Below are 18076 nucleotides of genomic sequence, written 5' to 3'. Positions count from 1 at the left end.
CGGGGAGTATGTGTGCTCCTCTGTCTGAGGCAGTCACACATACAGCAAGTCTCCAGGCGGCCACAGCGATCGGAAAAGTGGAGTGAAGTCCCACAGAAAAGAACCTTACAAGATATGACTGGAAAGAAAGGGAAGTCCAGGCCACAGAAGGTCTGCAGTCCAGACTTTTGAGCTTGTCCTCTTTATCTTAAAGAATCTGGCAATAAATTTGAGGATCTTATACATGGGGTAATGACCTTCGAGGTCAGATTTTAGTTTTGAGAACTGTCTGAAAATTATCTTTAAAAAAGGTGTAGGAATTGCAGCAGAGCCCCGTTATAAAGACTCTTGCAGTCATCTGTGTGTATGATGGGTTCAAATGAGATGGAGAGAAGAGGAAAGACTGGAGATGCCAGGATCAACATCTAGAAGTCCATTTGATGGACGTGGGTTTTTCAAAATGAGTCAAAACTACTTTGGGTCAGATAATGATTTAAATAATTTATTAACAATACGTTATTAAACTATTTCAATCAAGGGCGCCTGGGCGGCTCAGTCGGTTAAGCATCTGACTTTAACCGACATCATGATCTCACAGTTTGTGAGTCAAGCCCTGTGTTGGGCTCTGTGCTGACAGCTCGGAGCCTGGAGCCTGCTTCAGATTCTGTGTCTCCCTCTCTCTCTGCCCCCGTCCCACTTGTGTTCTCTCTCTCTCTCTCTCTCTCTCTCTCTCTCTCTCTCTCTCTCAAAAATAAATAATAAACATTTAAAAATATATTTCAATCAAAACCAAATATTCAAATAGTGAGTGTTATCTATTCATTTTATCAGAATAGATCCAGTATACACTGTGGATTTTGCATGATTTCTTAGTGACTAGAGTCATCACAGAAGACAGAAACAAAGGCTTGGATTTTCAAAAAGACACACAATGACGCCAGGCTATAATATTCAATTTGGGGAAATCCCGTGGCACATACATGGGGCATTTTAACTATGTCACTCCTATAATGAGAATTCGACTTATACATGATTTTTATCTTTCCATTACACTTACTTTGAATAACTGAATCACATTTCCTGTAATAAATTATTTACAGATATTTGTGGATTCAATATGCCATTGGCTGGCTGAACGAATGCACATCCCACAGGAAGAAATGCTGGAAAGCATTACATAGGGATAATAAGGCAAGTCACAATGACATTAGTATTAGTGGCTCAGAGCCACCTCATGTTCACAGTGGGAAGTCTGGGGCCATTTAATTGTCCCTCAGAGGTTCAGCCCACGAGGATTTGGGGAGCCCCCTACAAGTCATGGAGGAAAGCCTGTCACCTATGGACTGATGTGCTATAAATCCTACTTCTCCTCTCCTCTCCTTGTTTTTTAAAATACGGTAACATAAAATCTCAAACCTACCGTATTTTAGGGGAAGATCTGTGAGTCTGAAATATTCATGGTGATAAGTACCAGCTATGAGAAGAACCAAGAAACTGACGGATCTCTGTGGCAGGCAGCTGTGCGAGCCTGGCTCCACCCTAGGGCTGCCCCATCATGCAACTCTGGCGGGTACCATCCACATTGTTGTCTGGGGGCACACTCCTCAACGTAGTCACTACTCCTGCAGCACTGGCTGTCACGCGAAGCTGAATGGAATCAGCATTGTAACAGGACAGTAAACATAGATGAGACGCACCGAGGTAGATGAAAGCATCCCTTAGAGTTGTGCAGAGTGCATCCTGTGCAGCTGTACATGACAGGCCAATACCGCCACTGTTTCAAAATACTTTGATGGCAGGAAAACCGGTGGCCGCACAATGTTAATTACCAAGATGCCGTAGTACTGCAGGTGTGAGAGTGTGTGTGTGCTGTGTCCGTGTCTCTGTCTGTTCATACACACCCAATGAATGTCTCCAACTCCAGTTCCAAAAATGCACAGCCTGTGCCTGAGCACCTGTCTCTAGGACAAAGGACTACTGAGTCTACGCTACACTCAGGAGCCGATTTAGAAGGGAGCCACAAACAAGAATTCTATCCCTGCCGCTGAGTGAGTCAGATGAATGCCCGTTTTTATCTTACTGTCTTTTGGTAAACCTCCAGGACGATTTTAGCCTCTCTTTTACGTAATACTGACAATGGATTCCTAGAGGATGCAAATCGAGGCAACCTGCCATGAAGAATGATTCTCCCTGAGTCTGCACAAGTTTCCCACTGACCAGACGCTGACGATCACTTTGGTAGGAGTGCCAAAGGCAGAGTGAAGCAAGCTTATTTGGCAAACATCTGATCGACACTGTGTGTTCTGTTGACAGTCTCTGCGGCCGTACCCCATCTACTCCACTGTACATTCTTTGGACAGTATTTGTCAATTTAAGTAAAGGGAAAACTATATGACAGATACAGATATGACACATAACAGTCCATAGTTTCATCGGTCAATTAAAAGAACATTCCAAGGGGCACCTGAGTGGCTCAGTTGTTTGAGGGTTCGACTTTGGCTCAGGTCATGATGTCACAGCTCATGAATTTGAACCCCGCACTGGGCTCGCTGCTGTCAGCACTGAGCCCTCTTTGCATCCTCTGTCTTTCTCTCTGCTCCTCCCAGGCTTGTGACCTCTCTCCCTCTCTCTCATTAATGTTTAAATAAACGTTAAAAAGAGAGAACATTCCAATAATGTTTCACGAAATTCTTAACTGAAATATAAAAATTCTAGGTTGAAATTGCAGATTCCTTCATTTCTACTAATAATCCAAGATAGAGGTTGACGTGACTTGTCATACCAATTTTTTCCCCTAATTACAGTATGAAGCATGAGAAAACTCTGGCATGAAGCTCTACAAAACTAAATGAACCAGGTTTTCTGTGGTGTCTTAATCAGTCTTTCTGACAACAACTAGAACTATATTAAGGATGTAATATACTAAGTCATGGGCAGTGAGGGCCACCCACAACTCAAAGAGCCTCCTTCTCAATCAGGATATTGCTAAAGAGCCAAGAATCTGGGGTCCTAAGAATTTCCAAAGTTCATATAACCAACGAATGACTAAGCTAGACCCAGAATCCAGGTTGCCCGACTAGGCACTTAGAGTTCTCAACAGCACACTATCTCCAAATGATTGACAAGAACTCTCTGCAGTCATTTCTGAGGACAAACCAGTGTCAGAGATGAATCACGAGATCCTCCCATGAGAAACATACTAGCCCTAAAGGCCCCGATTCCTTTATGTGCAGGATCCTGGGTCCTTTCTCTGCCTTTCCAGAACTCAGCAATAGAATGTTGCATGGAGTTATTCTCCCCAGATTTAGGTTTCTGCAGGAAAGAACTCATCCAGCTAACATAATAAAGTCGATTTCTCTTAAAGGGGAGGAAAGAGCATTTTCGATGCTTTGACTTTCACACGTTATATAACGGATATATTTCCCCTCTGAATAAAGTCAGTGGGTCTCACTCGTCCATATGCAGCAGATCACAGGGGACCTTGGTAAAAATGTAGAATTCTAAGCAGCACACCAGAAAATCAGATTTACAAATTCTGGAATTCCTTCCGGAATCCAGGCCTCGGTCACTGAAAGAACCGCCTGTCCCGTACCTCATCTTGAAAACCCAGACACGGAAACCGTGGCGAGGCTGTCTCCACGGCAACTTTGTGGGGGGCGGTGATGGTACCTCCAGAGTATCTTCCTGAAGACTGATGTCATCCAATCCCCACAGTATTAAAATAAAGTGACATGGAAAACACATTTATATTTATAGCGAACTACAATAACCACACATCAATAGAAGACACTGTCCTTTCACATTTATGAGTACAAAACTAAAATCCTTAAAGGATCTCAGTTTAATACGGTCTTTGAACGAATCACACAACGTACTTAAGGTGTATGTGACACATAAATATTAAAATACTGTGACGCTTAGCATTCTCCTAAAACTTAAAATGGAAATTTACTTTACTAATCATTTCACACAGTACCTATTTGCAGTAGCAGTGAAGTAGACACCTAATTCTATAGATTCTGAATTCTATTAATAAAATGTAAAGATTAAATGAGATAGTACCCAGGGAGACTGTGCATGAGAAGTATACGTGTGTCAATTCACACACACATAAAATACATGCCCCGGGAGAAGGCATTCAGTTGAAATCATTACCTCATAAATGATTGATAATTATATTTTCAAATTCCAGTAATAAGATGATTTGGCCATTCATAAATATGTATAATTTCTCTGCACCAACACTGTCGACACATAATTTGTTTTCCAACCCCACTGATTTTCTCCAGGCAGATGTATCATTTCCCAATTATGAAATTAAACATTCGATTTGAAAATATGTTGGCAGCCTAATTCCAGGTTTAATAACTTTCTGTATATTTTTAGGACTGGATTCTGCTAGAACTCTGGGGAAAACGATAAAATTCTAAGTAGCTAAACATTTTAAAGGACGTCATCAGCCTGCGAGAATAGTTGAAGTAAACTAACACCGTGGGTTAAATTGTTCCAAACACCCTACAACACTTTTGCGGTTGGCGAAGTCTTTGGAGAGAAGCCACAGTCGTGTGTTGGACAAGACGAAACAGAGACTGCCTGAAGCTTATCAGGAGACCCTCCCCAGCATCCAGACTGAGAGACACACACATGCACTGACACCTGGTCTCTGTACTTTCCAAAACACAGAACGAGCATCCGTGGAATTTGATTGCAATTTTATATTCTAATCTTAATCTGAGTGCTTGGTACTGAACTAATACTATACAAAACAACGCATGATTATAATACATCAGGATCTTGAAATCCTAGTGAAGATTCTCATTCAGTTTGTCAGGTGTTCTGCAGAAAACTAAACAAATAATAAAAAGACTGCTCAGATGGCAGATACACATTTTTGATTTGGTTGAACTTTTCCCAATAATCAAGGAACTTGTGTGCTGTGATCCACAGGGAACAGGAGAGAGCTGACATGTTCTTATACCCTGCTGGACCCCTCCCCCAGAGCCAACTTTCTGGCCATGGGCATCTGACCCATGCTACCACAGACACAGTCTGACCTGGGACTGTGGATCTGGGGTCCAGTGGGGTTACCCAATCTCTCTCTGATGACTACGGCTCTACCACTGTAGGGTCTGAGAATACTGAGTGCTTGTGCTTCCCATCATGTAGACCAGAGAAGCAGAAAGATGGAGAGAAAGATGAGGGGAGAGAGAAAGAATGAGAAAGAGACAGGGAGAGAGCACAGCAAGTACCCAAAAAGGAACAGAGAGGTGACTAGTATCATTGGTTTCCTGAGAAAGTCACATTCGTCCTCCTGGGTAACAGAGACCCAAGCTGTCTCCTCATAAAACAAAACAAGAACTTGTTCTTTTCTTAAACATGTACGAGCTGGATTCTGTCAGAACCAAATATCCCTAATCTCCTCATAAAATCACTATATATACATGATGTAAATATATATGAAATCACATATATACACATATGTAATTAAAAGCTTTAAAATACAAAAAAGGAAAGGAATCTGAACTTCTTATCATCTTGGAAATAACTACATGTTTCATACATCCACGCTTTCAGCATTGTTTTTTAGATTCCGAAATAAATTTAAAATTTAAATCTGGAACAGATTCCATTTGTGCAGGACAGCAGAAAATACAAAATACCAATAAGCAATGTAATTTGAAAAGAGCAGAGTTAAAATACTTAAAATACTACCATTAAAAAAACAGTATGTGTATATATATATATATATATATATATATATATACACATACATATATATGATATTTTTCACAATACAAACAAAATTCTGTAGTTACTTTGTAATATGCAGTCTTCAATTAATATTTTCTTCTGACGCTCTTCTATATCAGTAATCATTTTATGCAATGTCATTTTAATGACTCAATCATATCTAATTAGCTGATGTATTATAATTACCTACTCCATCTGCTTTTTAGAATATTTAAGTTGTCTCCCATTTCCCATTAGTAAAAGAGGTTGCAACAGAAACCTTTGCTTTCTTGTCCGTTTTCTTAAATAAGTTATTTGAAATGGGATTACTGCCTCAAGCCATGTACCGTTTTAGGGCTTTGGAAACACACTGAAAAATTTCACTCCAGGGAGGTTGTTCGATTTATGGGCTCAGTAGGCACATCAGAATGCCATGCTGGGTACTGGGATTTTTTTTTGTATTAAGTCTGCTGATCTGAAGAACAAACAGCTACATTAGGCTTTAATTACTAGGGAAAATGAACATTTCATTGAACAATTTTATTTCTTATTAAGGTTTGCACATTCAGGGCCTTTCTCCATTTTTCTACCATCATGACAGTCTTTTCTTATATATTTTTCATTATATAGGAGAAAGATGAACTATCTAACTAGCATACATATGTATCAAGTTACTTTTTTCCTATTAGTCATCAAAAGTTCATTTTACAATGATTTTGTTATTTAGAAATTCGATGTTTTAATCTTCATTCAATCATTGATTCTTTATTATGTCTGCCTTTGATTTTCCAATATTCTATGCATACACTCTCTTAACTATTTCTAAAGTTTTATTTTTAGAATTAAAGTTATATCTCTGTTGAATTCATTTTTATAAACAATATAAAGGCCAGTAGCAGGCTTTTTGTCTCAGGTTTTCTGGTGGTAAAATTAATAATCACATAAAATTTAGATAAGAGTTCTTGACTTGGCATTCAAGGGCTTACAGTAATCTTTGAATATTATAGAGGCGCCTGGGTGGCGCAGTCGGTTGAGCGTCCGACTTCAGCCAGGTCACGATCTCGCGGTCCGTGAGTTCGAGCCCCGCGTCGGGCTCTGGGCTGATGGCTCAGAGCCTGGAGCCTGTTTCCGATTCTGTGTCTCCCTCTCTCTCTGCCCCTCCCCGTTCATGCTCTGTCTCTCTCTGTCCCAAAAATAAATAAACGTTGAAAAAAAAAATTAAAAAAAAAACTTTGAATATTTTAAATTATCTCTGAAAAACTGCATGCCTATGCATTTGTAAATTTTTCTAAGTTTCAAACTTATAGAAAATTCTCAAATAGGTATATAAACTCTAAATGGTGAAGAATTTTGCTTTAAAGAGTTAAATACAGATGAAACATACAGTTGTCCTTTTCTTTAAAAAGGTGGTAAACTCCTTTTAATTTCAGAAGAGCAGACATAGTTGCCTGATCTTTTGGCCACTGAAACCTTTGTTTCAGTGAAATGTCACACAAAGCCCAACAGATAATAGCAAAGTTTCTATTAAGTCAGGCATTGGAGAGCCTCGACATCTGCAGCAGAATTTTATAATATCTTATTAGAATATGGTTCAAGGGAGCAAAATATGTGTCATGAAATTCATCTTCTGCCATTTATTTGAAGTTCTCAGAATGATTTATCATAACTCAAATTTGCCATGGTTACAGAAACTGAGATAAATCATGTAGTGGACCAGTTAAGGAAGATGCCTCAAAGAACTGACTATAAAATGACCCAAGTCATCACCCTATACGAGACCCTGAGGTGTCAGTGCCAAGTTGGATTGACAGTGTCACGGAGGGAGCTTTTGTGCTGAACGGTGTCTGCCCACCATGAAATCAACCTCAAATAGCAGTGGAGGCCACTGGACACGACCCACTTAATCTGCGAGTTCACGTACCCATTGTAGAATGTAACAAGAAAAAAAGATTGCATCCGCATGTGAATTTAAATATGTTTGTAAGCCCATGCAAATATAATGATTTTTTTCAAGCAGTAAAATTCAGTTCTTTTTAGGTTTCCTACTTTGGGCAATAGTAATAATATTGCCCCAAACAGTTCATTTTTATTTAATACATAATATCGCCAATTGACTTAAAAACTATTGCAATGCAGAATCAGTTATGCCAAACTCAGCCTTCACTCCAGGTGCTGTTTTAGGACAGAGCTCTGACAATGTTGTTTTCTTTTACAACTAGTTTCCACAAATCAGGACCAAATAAAGAACCATATGAAAAACACGGAAATTTATACCCAATCAATATTAAAAGAAAGTCATTATGTAGAAGCCATTAAATTCTTTCTTTTAATACTAAGAGAATGCACACTAGGGTTGTTTTCTCTTTTTGTTTTGTACTTGCTATTCTAAACAATTTGTTAGAGGAGATAAAATACTGAATATGTTGTCAAGCAAGAAGAGACAGTACATGAATCTGTAGGACTGAATGTGGTCAGGAAAACTATTGAGCAGAAGGCAATTCAAGTATTAGCTTAAAACAAAACAACAACAACAGCAACAACAACAACTGAATAAGCCTTAACGTTACTGTGTCTTTTATTAGTCGATAAACACACAGCATAGTTCACTGGAATATATTTCAAGTCAAGTCAATTTGCTTATTTCTAGACAGAGAACAAAATAATGCCGGCTTTTGTCAGAATCACTGGTTACACGCTAGCCATGTTGATGAGCAGTCACTTAAATTGTCATTTGCAAACTGGAAATAAAATATACCTCCGTCTTGACTGAAGGGATGTGTTTTTCCAACTGTATCACACTACTCTACTTTGTGTTACCCGACAGTCTTTTTCTGCATATCGAGGAGACCGTCCCTAACAACTAATTTCAACTGCTGCAACGTTCTGACTATAATACTCCTTAGCTGGAAATGCAGTCACCAGTCCCTCGCTTCTTCCATCCACATCCATCCTAGCTTGCCTTCTGGAATCCCCTCAGGACGCACATCTCATTTGAATAAGTTGCAAGTAGTGGTCAGAAAGCATTGTTATCAAAGACAGCAAAATAAAGAGGATGAAGAGTATATGTGTGAAATATGTGTGTGACAAATAGCACTTACAAGGGTAGGGGAAAACATCGTTTTCATCACAATGTCTTTTCAGGAATTATTCCATCATAAGAAAATATCATAGAAATTCAGTGGGCAGTTAAAAGAGAAAAAAGTTTGTGTGTGTGTGTGTATATATGTATATATATATATGTATATGTATATATACGTATATATGTAAATACATATATATGTAGAGAGAGATATATATACACACATACATACATATACAGATATATACATATACAGATATATATATACATATTATATATATGCTTATATATATAATATGTATATATATGCTTATATATATGATATATATATATATATATATATATATATATATATATTTTATATATATCCTAAATTCTTGGAGAAGAGGAAGGGACTTGAACATTTGCATTGGAGAAAACTGGACATACAATTCTCTCTGCCATGTATTAGCTGTGGGACCTTGGAGAAGTCATGTAACTGAAACATCCATTTCCTCACCTGTAAAACTGAGAGAATGCTGAGCACTATCCTCACATGAGATGAGCTCAGGCGGGTTTAGATCTTCATACCATTGGACACTCAGTACCTGTTACAAATGTCCCTCCATTGCATTTTCCCCAATTCTCTTGCTATTTGATATCACTCTCCCACGGAGAATATTTCCCCATGGAAAATTTACAACTTGGGATATTTACAACTAATAAGTCAATGCAGGTAATATCACAAATAGAATTTGGTCTTTTCCGTTCCCGTAGAACTTCAGGGAGGGCTACGGGTTGTTCTCAGGGGGGCTGCTGTTGCTTGCAGGGGAGTCAGAGGGGCAAAGCGTGTGAGAAGCCAGGGTTTCCAGAAGGGACAAGGGATGGAGCATGTGTCGGAAGCCTTGGTGCACTGTTTGGAGCAGTATCCCCCAAAAGTTGTCAACCTGGAACCTGTGAATGTGATATTTGGAAATAAGGCCTTTGCATACATAAGTTTAGATGAGGTCATACTGGATTAGGGTGTGAGCTAATCCAATGCCTGGTGTCCTTAAAAAGAGGAAAATTTGGACACAGACATACATAGAAGAAAATGATACGATGATGGAGGCAGAGACTGAAGTATGCCGCCACAAGGCAAGGAATGCCAACAATTACCAGCAGCCGACTGAGGCTGGAAGAGACAAGGAAGGAGTCTCCCCTAGAGTCTTCAGAAGGGGGATGGCTGGCCCTTCTGACACATTCACTTAGGACTTCTACCCACGGAACTGAGAGAGAACAGATTTCTATTGCTTTAAGCCACTCAGTTTGTGGTCATTTTTTGCAGCAACCTTAGGGAACAAATACACCCGGGGAGTGGGAAAGACACCCAAATCTTGGTTTTGCTGTGGTCATGAAAAAGCAAGGCAGAGCACAGAGGAAAGACCTCCCCTTCTTCAGCCAGTTAGCAAGACGTGTTGAAAACACTGGGGTTCGAAATGATCACCTCCCATTCTACCAACAATGTATTGTCGATAATAGTTTCTATTAATTTAATTCCTAATCATGTGCCTCCTCTGCCGGACATGCAAGTGTTTCTATAGGAACAGAGACACAAAGAAGTAACAGATGCAGTCTATGGACTCTAAAACAGCCACGATATGTGAACATGTACTATATGATAGGCATACTGCTATGCTGTTTTTAATCTGCAGAATCAGAAATGGGATACCAAATAAATATCCCAATTATTTCATAGATGAGAAAACTATGACTTAGATTGATGAACATACTCAACCTCACAAATGGCTGAGGAGCGACTAATCTGGGATTTCCCCACAAAATATATCTGACTTTAGCTACGATAGGATGCTTTATCCCAGGGAGATGTTCCCAAGTTAATCATGTAGCAAATAAAAATTGCCTGTTCCTTCATAAAGGGAGGGGGGCATAATCTTGAATAGCAGAGGATAGAAATATTTTATTTTTAAACATTCTTTAGTTACAAGTCCTTAATTAGAATGATCAAAATAACTGAATAATTGAGAACCATGAGGCATCCCATAATAAAAAATTAGGTAAGTTATATTACTAGCTATCGGTGCTTCCAATAAAAACAGTATATAAAATCTAGATTGTCAAAAAGGATAATCTAGGGATGATTGCTTGTTAAAAAGTATCTTCATTAAGTAAGTCTCAATAAACATGTAACACTCATGACATACATAGGTGTGGCATCCTTTTGTTCCAAAACCTTAATTGTATAAGCACATCCTCACTTTCAGTCACTTTGTTTTAATATACTCAATGAATTGCTTAAATAAATTACCATAATTGACCTTCACATGAACAAAATGTCAGGAAACATCTCTTGGCATGTGAGTTTGTCTCTCAGCTACAAATGAATCACCTTTCTCTTCAACAAACGGGGCCTTTGTGCACAATTACTTTAACAATAGCCATCTATCATTAATCCGAAGATGGCATTCTGCCATAACTACATAATCAGTTCATTGACTATTGATTACAAAACACCTCTTGAGTCAAGTTTACCTTGGCATTTCGTACATCAATGTTCAAAACACTGAATTTGTTAGATGCAATGTTCATATTCATATTTCCCATTCATTTGCTTCACTTCAGTTAACATGGTCAACTTGGTTCATGTTTCCAGCCCTGATCAAGTTCTGAAATCAGGAAAATGGACTTGGTTCATTGACCAAGCTTGAGTCAAGGCTTCACTGCTGAGTCTTAGACAGAGGCAACCATACAAATGAGAAAGGGCTTCACTAACAAGCATTAGGATCTATACCTAAAGTAGAGAACCGGATGTAAGACAAGAAAACACAACAGGTATCTCCCCCTCTCCCCCTGCCCAAAGTGTCCTGCAGCCAAAATTTTTATTTTTAGTGTTCAAATGTCTGTCATGTCAGAATTCACCTGAAAAATTTGGTAAACACAAACACCCAGGCCCTGACTCTCTCGATGACCCTTGGCCCTCGTGTATTTCTATTTTAGCTCTACAATTCTGATTGATTTTGATTCTGATATACCTAAGTAGTTGAGAACTGCTAGTCCATACCAGTGTAAGTTTCAGCACCTGATACTTAGTTTTAAGGTTGCCCCAGAATAAAAGAATTTCAGAGCTCAAAGATCCTAATGGTGTTTATTACCTATGACATTCCTTGCACTATTTTAACCAACCAGTTGCCAAATGTATCTTTTAATTTTGGAATCAAAATCTCCAGGCCCAAAAATGCGAACGGTCGGTGGATTCTCCAGGTGACTTTGAGCAGCAACCCCAGCCAGGGATCAAAGTCAACATCAATAGAGAGAAGTCATGTTGACAGGAAGTAACCTTCACAGGAATGATGCTTTATCTGTGGTCTTCCTTTCAAACCCCATAACCTCAGTTGAATCATGATCAGAACTTCAGATAAATGCCAGTGGAGGGATATTCTAAAAAATACCTGACCAGCACTCCTCAAAACTGCCACGGACATCAAAGGTCATCAAAAATAAGGAAGGTCAGGAAAACCGCCCTGCCAAGAGGAGACTAGAAGACATAACTACTACATGTAACATGGTATCCTGAATGAGATCCCAGAACAACAACAACAACAACAAAAAATTAGGAAAAAACTGACGAAATCTGAATAAACTATGAACTTCAGTTAGTAATCATGTACCAATATTGCTTCATTAATTGTGACAAATGAAACACAGGAATGTTAGATGTTGATAATAGGGAAAACTGAGTGTGAAGCATATGGAAACTCTCTGAACTATTTTCTCACAGCTCTGTAAATCGAAAAGTGTTCTAAAATAAAAAAGTTTACTAAAAAAAAAGTGAGAAAACCAGTTAAAGCAAAACAACTGACAAATTTTGATAGAATCCTTTAATTTTTTTTTTTAAACTTACAACATGATGTACACTCGCTCTCTCATCTTTCCATAGAAAGACAGGTCCCTTTGGGGTCTGGACCTCAGATCAGAAGGCAACAACATCTTCGTGCGTGACCTGTGATACATGCTGCATCTTCTGTAAGCGCACATTTTAGTTAATTATCAGAGGTGTAGGGAATTCAATGTCAAAACTGTGAAACAGAGTGAGTGCAGACCAATTTTGGACTTTATGATTTTTTTTTTACCATACTTTTTATTGCCTTCATAACACACCCTAATCCAACAGCTATTTTTTTTCTTTTTCTTTTTCTTTTTTTTCTTTTCTTTTTTTTTTTTTTTTGGTATGTGGTCGTTTTATAAGCAAGGAAACCTATACAAGGGGCTTGCTGGCTTGTCTTAGGTGGCTGCAGGATGAGCAGATACCTGCACCTTCCCCAGAATCTTTTTTTTTTTTTTAATTTAAATTCAAGTTAGTTAACATACAGTGTAGTCTTGGCTTCAGGAATGGAACCCAGTGATTCATCCCTTACATATGACACCCAGTGTTCATCCCCAAAAGTGTCCTCTTTGATGCTCATCACCCATTTAACCTATCCCCCCATCCACCGCCCCTCCAGCAACCCTCAGTTTGTTCTCTGTATTTAAAAGTCTCTTACGGTTTCCCTCCCTCTCTGTTTTTATCTTATTTTTCCTCCCCTTCCCCTATGTTCATCTGTTGTGTTTCTCAAATTCCACCTATGAGTGAAATCATATAATATCTGTCTTTCTCTGACTGATTTCTTTCACTTAGCACAGTACCCTCCACTTCCAGCCATGTTGTTGCGAATGGCAAAATTACATTCCTTTTCATCACCAATTAGTATTCCATTGTGTATATATTACATCACATCTTCTTCATCCATCCATCAGTCAATGGCCATTTGGGCTCTTTTCATAATTTGGCTATTGTTGACAGCACTGATATAAACACTGGGGGCATGTGCCCATTCGAATCAGCAAGCCACTCTGGAAACCAGTATGGAGGTTCCTCAAAAAATTAAAAATAGAACTAGTCCACGGCCCAGCAATTGCATTAACAGGTATTTATCCAAAGGATATAACAGCTTTTTTCTTCTCACCTTCCAGCATGTATGGTAGCTCTCACTGAAACAATAGGTTTCACCTTGCCCTCCCATCCCATTGCTTTATGTATTGTTCAGCTAAATGACCTATTCATGGGAACACAACAGGCACAAACAAGCCCTTGGGGAAGAATCCATAGGTAGCCTCGTGGAGAGCCAGCGCCCGGGAAGCTGCTGACCTCCATCCACATAAAATATGGGTTATATCAGTTATGAGTTGGCAGTCTTAATAAGTCACTTAGATGGAGGTCAGCTATTATCACGGCTTCTCCTGGAATTCAAATATCTACCTTGGCTATGTGAGGAATCACTACTTTTTGAGGTTTCAATATCAAATGGTCTTATTTTTTCCCAGTTACTTCTACCTGCGATCATTTGTCAACCTTCCCTTTCCTGCTGCGTGGCTGGTTTCCTTAAAAAAAGTTTTGTCTAAATTTATTAAATTTTCAGTGATTTTTGGTTACTTAAACCGTCTAATTTCAGTTAAGAAGAATTAATACTTGTGGATTTTAAGACTCTAACATCGTTCTAAAGTCAATCTTCCTTTCTTTAGTATTAAGGAGGGTAGAGGCCATACCCTGTAACCTATCTCCTCTCTCTCTTCCACTTTGAGGATTTGGGAGAGGACAAAAGAAGGACAAGGAAAAGGGGGGGGGGCTTCAAGTGACTTTCCCTGTTGAGTGTGAGGTCTCCTTCCTGTAAGGGGCTCCCACTCATTAAGCTTCCGGAAAGCACCTGTGAGAGCTGCTCAGCTCACAGCATCTGCCTTGGGCATCAATAGACCCTTGGAGCCAGGGCCAAGTCCTCCAGATGATCCCCTCTGGACTGCCAAGTCACTTGTTTAGGAACACCACACCATAGGGCCCCCGGGAAGTTGAAAGCCACCCTCATCTGCCCCTGCTACACAATTCTGAGCTCCCAGGCACAGGCTGGACCCATCTCTCATAGTTCCCAGAAACCAGAAATTCAACACAATGCCAGCCAGCCACCACACTTCTTTTTCATAGTCAAGTTCAGTAAGCCCAGGGAAGGAGATGTGGTCCTTCACTCTTTGCTTAGCATTCCCCAACTCTGCCAGTGACTGGCAGGACCTCAGGAAGGGAATGGCCTCCAGTCTTCACTCAGGCAGGGGGGAGTTTGCCTCTGCTCACACTGCACTGCCCCCAAAGCCACCATGCATCCTCCATCTGCCCTCTCACCTGGGGAGTGCTGAGTCTATGGTGACCACTCAATGAAACGGCACCTCTCGTCTCCCCTAAGTGAGAGCCCACAGCCAGCAAACCTGTGATGGTAGAATGTCGTTGAATCCACAGATCCCCATCCCCAAGTCCGGAAAAGTCCCCACCTAGCACACCCACCCCCGGTTACACATTATCTCAAGGTATCCAACAAGGAGAGGAATGAGGAGGTTGGGAGAGGTTGGCAAAGGCTTTTCCACGGAGCGATGACACTGGCACAAAAAGCTGACGCCAGAGATGTTTAATATAGATTGTGCCTTCCTTCTCTATGACTTCACCAGGGCCAGGCCTTCAAAAAGACAGGCCAATGATGTCACCAATGGCCCAAGGAGCCCACCCAAAGCTAACCAGTCATTTCTGAGTAGGTGGAGAACAAGGACAGTAAGGTCCATGGATTTCCATGAGAATTTCTTTAACCAATAAGGGGCTCACTATTTCCTTCAAACTTAAATGTTATAACCTCCTTAACCTTGTTGCAAACCAACTGCTCCATTTTCTTTTTTTTCCCAATTATACTTATAGTATCTCATATATTTTTTAGTTTTATTTTTTATTTTTTTAAATTTACATCCAAATTAGCTAGCATATAGTGAAACAGTGATTTCAGGAGTAGATTCCTTAATGCCCCTTACCCATTTAGCCCATCGCGCCTCCCACAACCCCTCCAGCAACCCTCAGTTTGTTTTTCACATTTATGAGTCTCTTCTGCTTTGTCCCCCTCCCTGTTTTTATATTATTTTTGTTTACCTTCCCTTATGTTCATCTTTTTTGTCTCTTAAAGTCCTCATATGAGTGAAGTCATAGGATTTTTGTCTTTTTCTGACTGACTGATTTCACTTAGCATAATACCCTCCAGTTCCAACCACGTAGTTGCTAATGGCAAGATTTCATTCTTTTTAATTGCCGAGTAATACTCCATCATATATATATATATATGACGTTTTCTTTATCCATTCATTCATCGATGGACATTTGGGCTCTTTCCATACTTTGGCTATTGTTGATAGTGCAACACCAATATCATCCTCAATGGGGAAAAACTGAAAGCTTTCCTCCTAAGGTCAGGAACAAGATAGGTATGTCCACTCTCGCGACTGTTACTCAACATAGTATTGGAAGTCTTAGCCTCTGCAATCAGACAACACAAAGAAATAAAAGACATTCAAATTGGCCAGGGAGAGGTCAAACTTTCACTCTTCACAGGTGACATGATACTCTATATGGAAAACCCAAAAGATTCCACCAGAAAACTACTAGAATTGATTCATGAATTCAGCAAAGTTGTAGTATATAAAATCAATGCACAGAAATCGGTTGCATTCCTATATACCAACAATGAAGCGACAGAAAGAGAAATCAAGGAATCAATCCCATTTACAGTTGCACAAAAAACCATAAAATACATAGGAATAAATCTAACCAAAGAGGTGAAAAATCTATACACTGGAAACTATAAAAAGGTTATGAAAGAAATTGAAGAAGACACAAAAAAATGGGAAAAAATTCCATGCTCCTGGATAGGAAGAACAAATATTGTTAAAATGTCAATACTACCCAAAGCAATCTACATATTCAATGCAATCCCTATCAAAGTAACACCAGCATTCTTCACAGAGCTAGCACAAATAATCCTAAAATTTGTATGGAACCAGAAAAGACCCCGAATAGCCAAAGCGATCTTGAAAAAGAAAACCAAAGCAGGAAGCATCACAATCACGGACTTCAAGCTACACTACAAACCTGTAATCATCAAGACAGTATGGGACTGGCACAGGAACAGACATTCAGATCAATGGAACAGAATAGAGAACCCAGAAATTGACCCACACACATATGGCCAACTCATCTTTGACAAAGCAGGAAAGAATATCCAATAGAATAAAGACAGTCTCTTCAGCAAGTGGTGCTGGGAAAACTGGACAGCGACATGAAGAAGAATGAACCTGGACCACTTTCTTACACCATCCACAAAAAGAAACTCAAAATGGATGAAAGACCTCAATGTAAGACAGGAAGCCATCAAAATCCTCGAGGAGAAAGCAGCCAAAAACCTCTTTGATCTTGCCCGAAGCAACTTCTTGTATTAACTCTCATACTAACTGTTTTCACTACAGGTGTAGAAGAGCACAAGTACATCAACACACACCAGTTATTACAGTCACCAGGTGTTTTACAAACATCATCTCAACTTTCCCAGCAAGTAGGTAAGATAGAGAACACTAATCTCATTTACAGGGGAGGGAACTAAATAGAAACACTGTTGAACTCCAGCCCAGATGAAATTAAAAAGTCCGTGCCTTTCCAGTTTCTGGCTGGCTTTTCCACTGTCATTCTAATCTACAAATTCCCTAATGTGATCACTCACCAAACACTGACAATTTAACCAAAGCCACAACCAAGTCCTGGGGATCCCGAGGAATGCGGAGAAATGAACCGCACCCGGCCCTGCAGTCAGGTAGCCTACAATCCAACGCTGAGAACCTCTCGTCCCCAACATTTCACTTTTGCTTTTTATTTCACTTCATCTTTTTACAGCAAATATTACAACATGAGGAATATCTGATAAAAGCACAAGGTACTTTCTGAATATAACCTATATTAAGATGGGTTCTGAAACAGACAGCATACAAGAGCAAACATCTGCTTTTCTCTGAAATCTATTTGACAGATAATTTACACAAGGGATAATTGTGTAAAAACCTGTAAATCAGGTTTACAACTGATTTATCATCTATACTTAAAAAAGTTTTATTTGCTTCTTTTCCCTTTGAATTTGTCCACACTGAATGACACTCACAATGCACCACAACGATCACATTTGATCACAGGGCATATAACTGGTACTCACACCTCTCTCTACTTTCTAACTGATTATTTTCCTAAAGAATGTTTTACCGTACGGGGCGCCTGGGTGGCTCAGTTGGTTAAGCATCCGACTTCGGCTCAGGTCATGACCTCGCGGTTCGTGGGTTCGAGCCCCGCATCGGGCTCTGTGCTGACAGCTCAGAGCCTGGAGCCTGCTTTGGATTCTGTGTCTCCTCCTCTCTCTGCCCCTCCCCTGCTCA

General features: G+C 39.7%; 1 protein-coding gene and 1 long non-coding RNA gene across 3 annotated transcripts in view; one reads left to right on the top strand and one right to left on the bottom strand.

Moving 5' to 3' along the window:
• The window catches only part of LOC123380475, a 35777-nt gene extending 30258 nt beyond the window's left edge, over positions 1-5519 (top strand). Inside the window, exon 3 of the long non-coding RNA XR_006586304.1 lies at positions 4366-5519. This is a non-coding gene — a long non-coding RNA (uncharacterized LOC123380475). The remainder of the gene's footprint in view (positions 1-4365) is intronic.
• The window catches only part of CTNND2 (catenin delta 2), a 938925-nt gene that overhangs the window by 799263 nt on the left and 121586 nt on the right, over positions 1-18076 (bottom strand). The gene's annotated exons all lie outside the window — the stretch shown is intronic.

The sequence above is a fragment of the Felis catus genome, chromosome A1 (assembly GCF_018350175.1).
Source record: "Felis catus isolate Fca126 chromosome A1, F.catus_Fca126_mat1.0, whole genome shotgun sequence".
NCBI lineage: Eukaryota > Metazoa > Chordata > Mammalia > Carnivora > Felidae > Felis > Felis catus.
The sequence above is the reverse complement of the archived record's forward strand: the minus strand, read 5'-3'. Positions and strand labels throughout refer to the sequence as shown.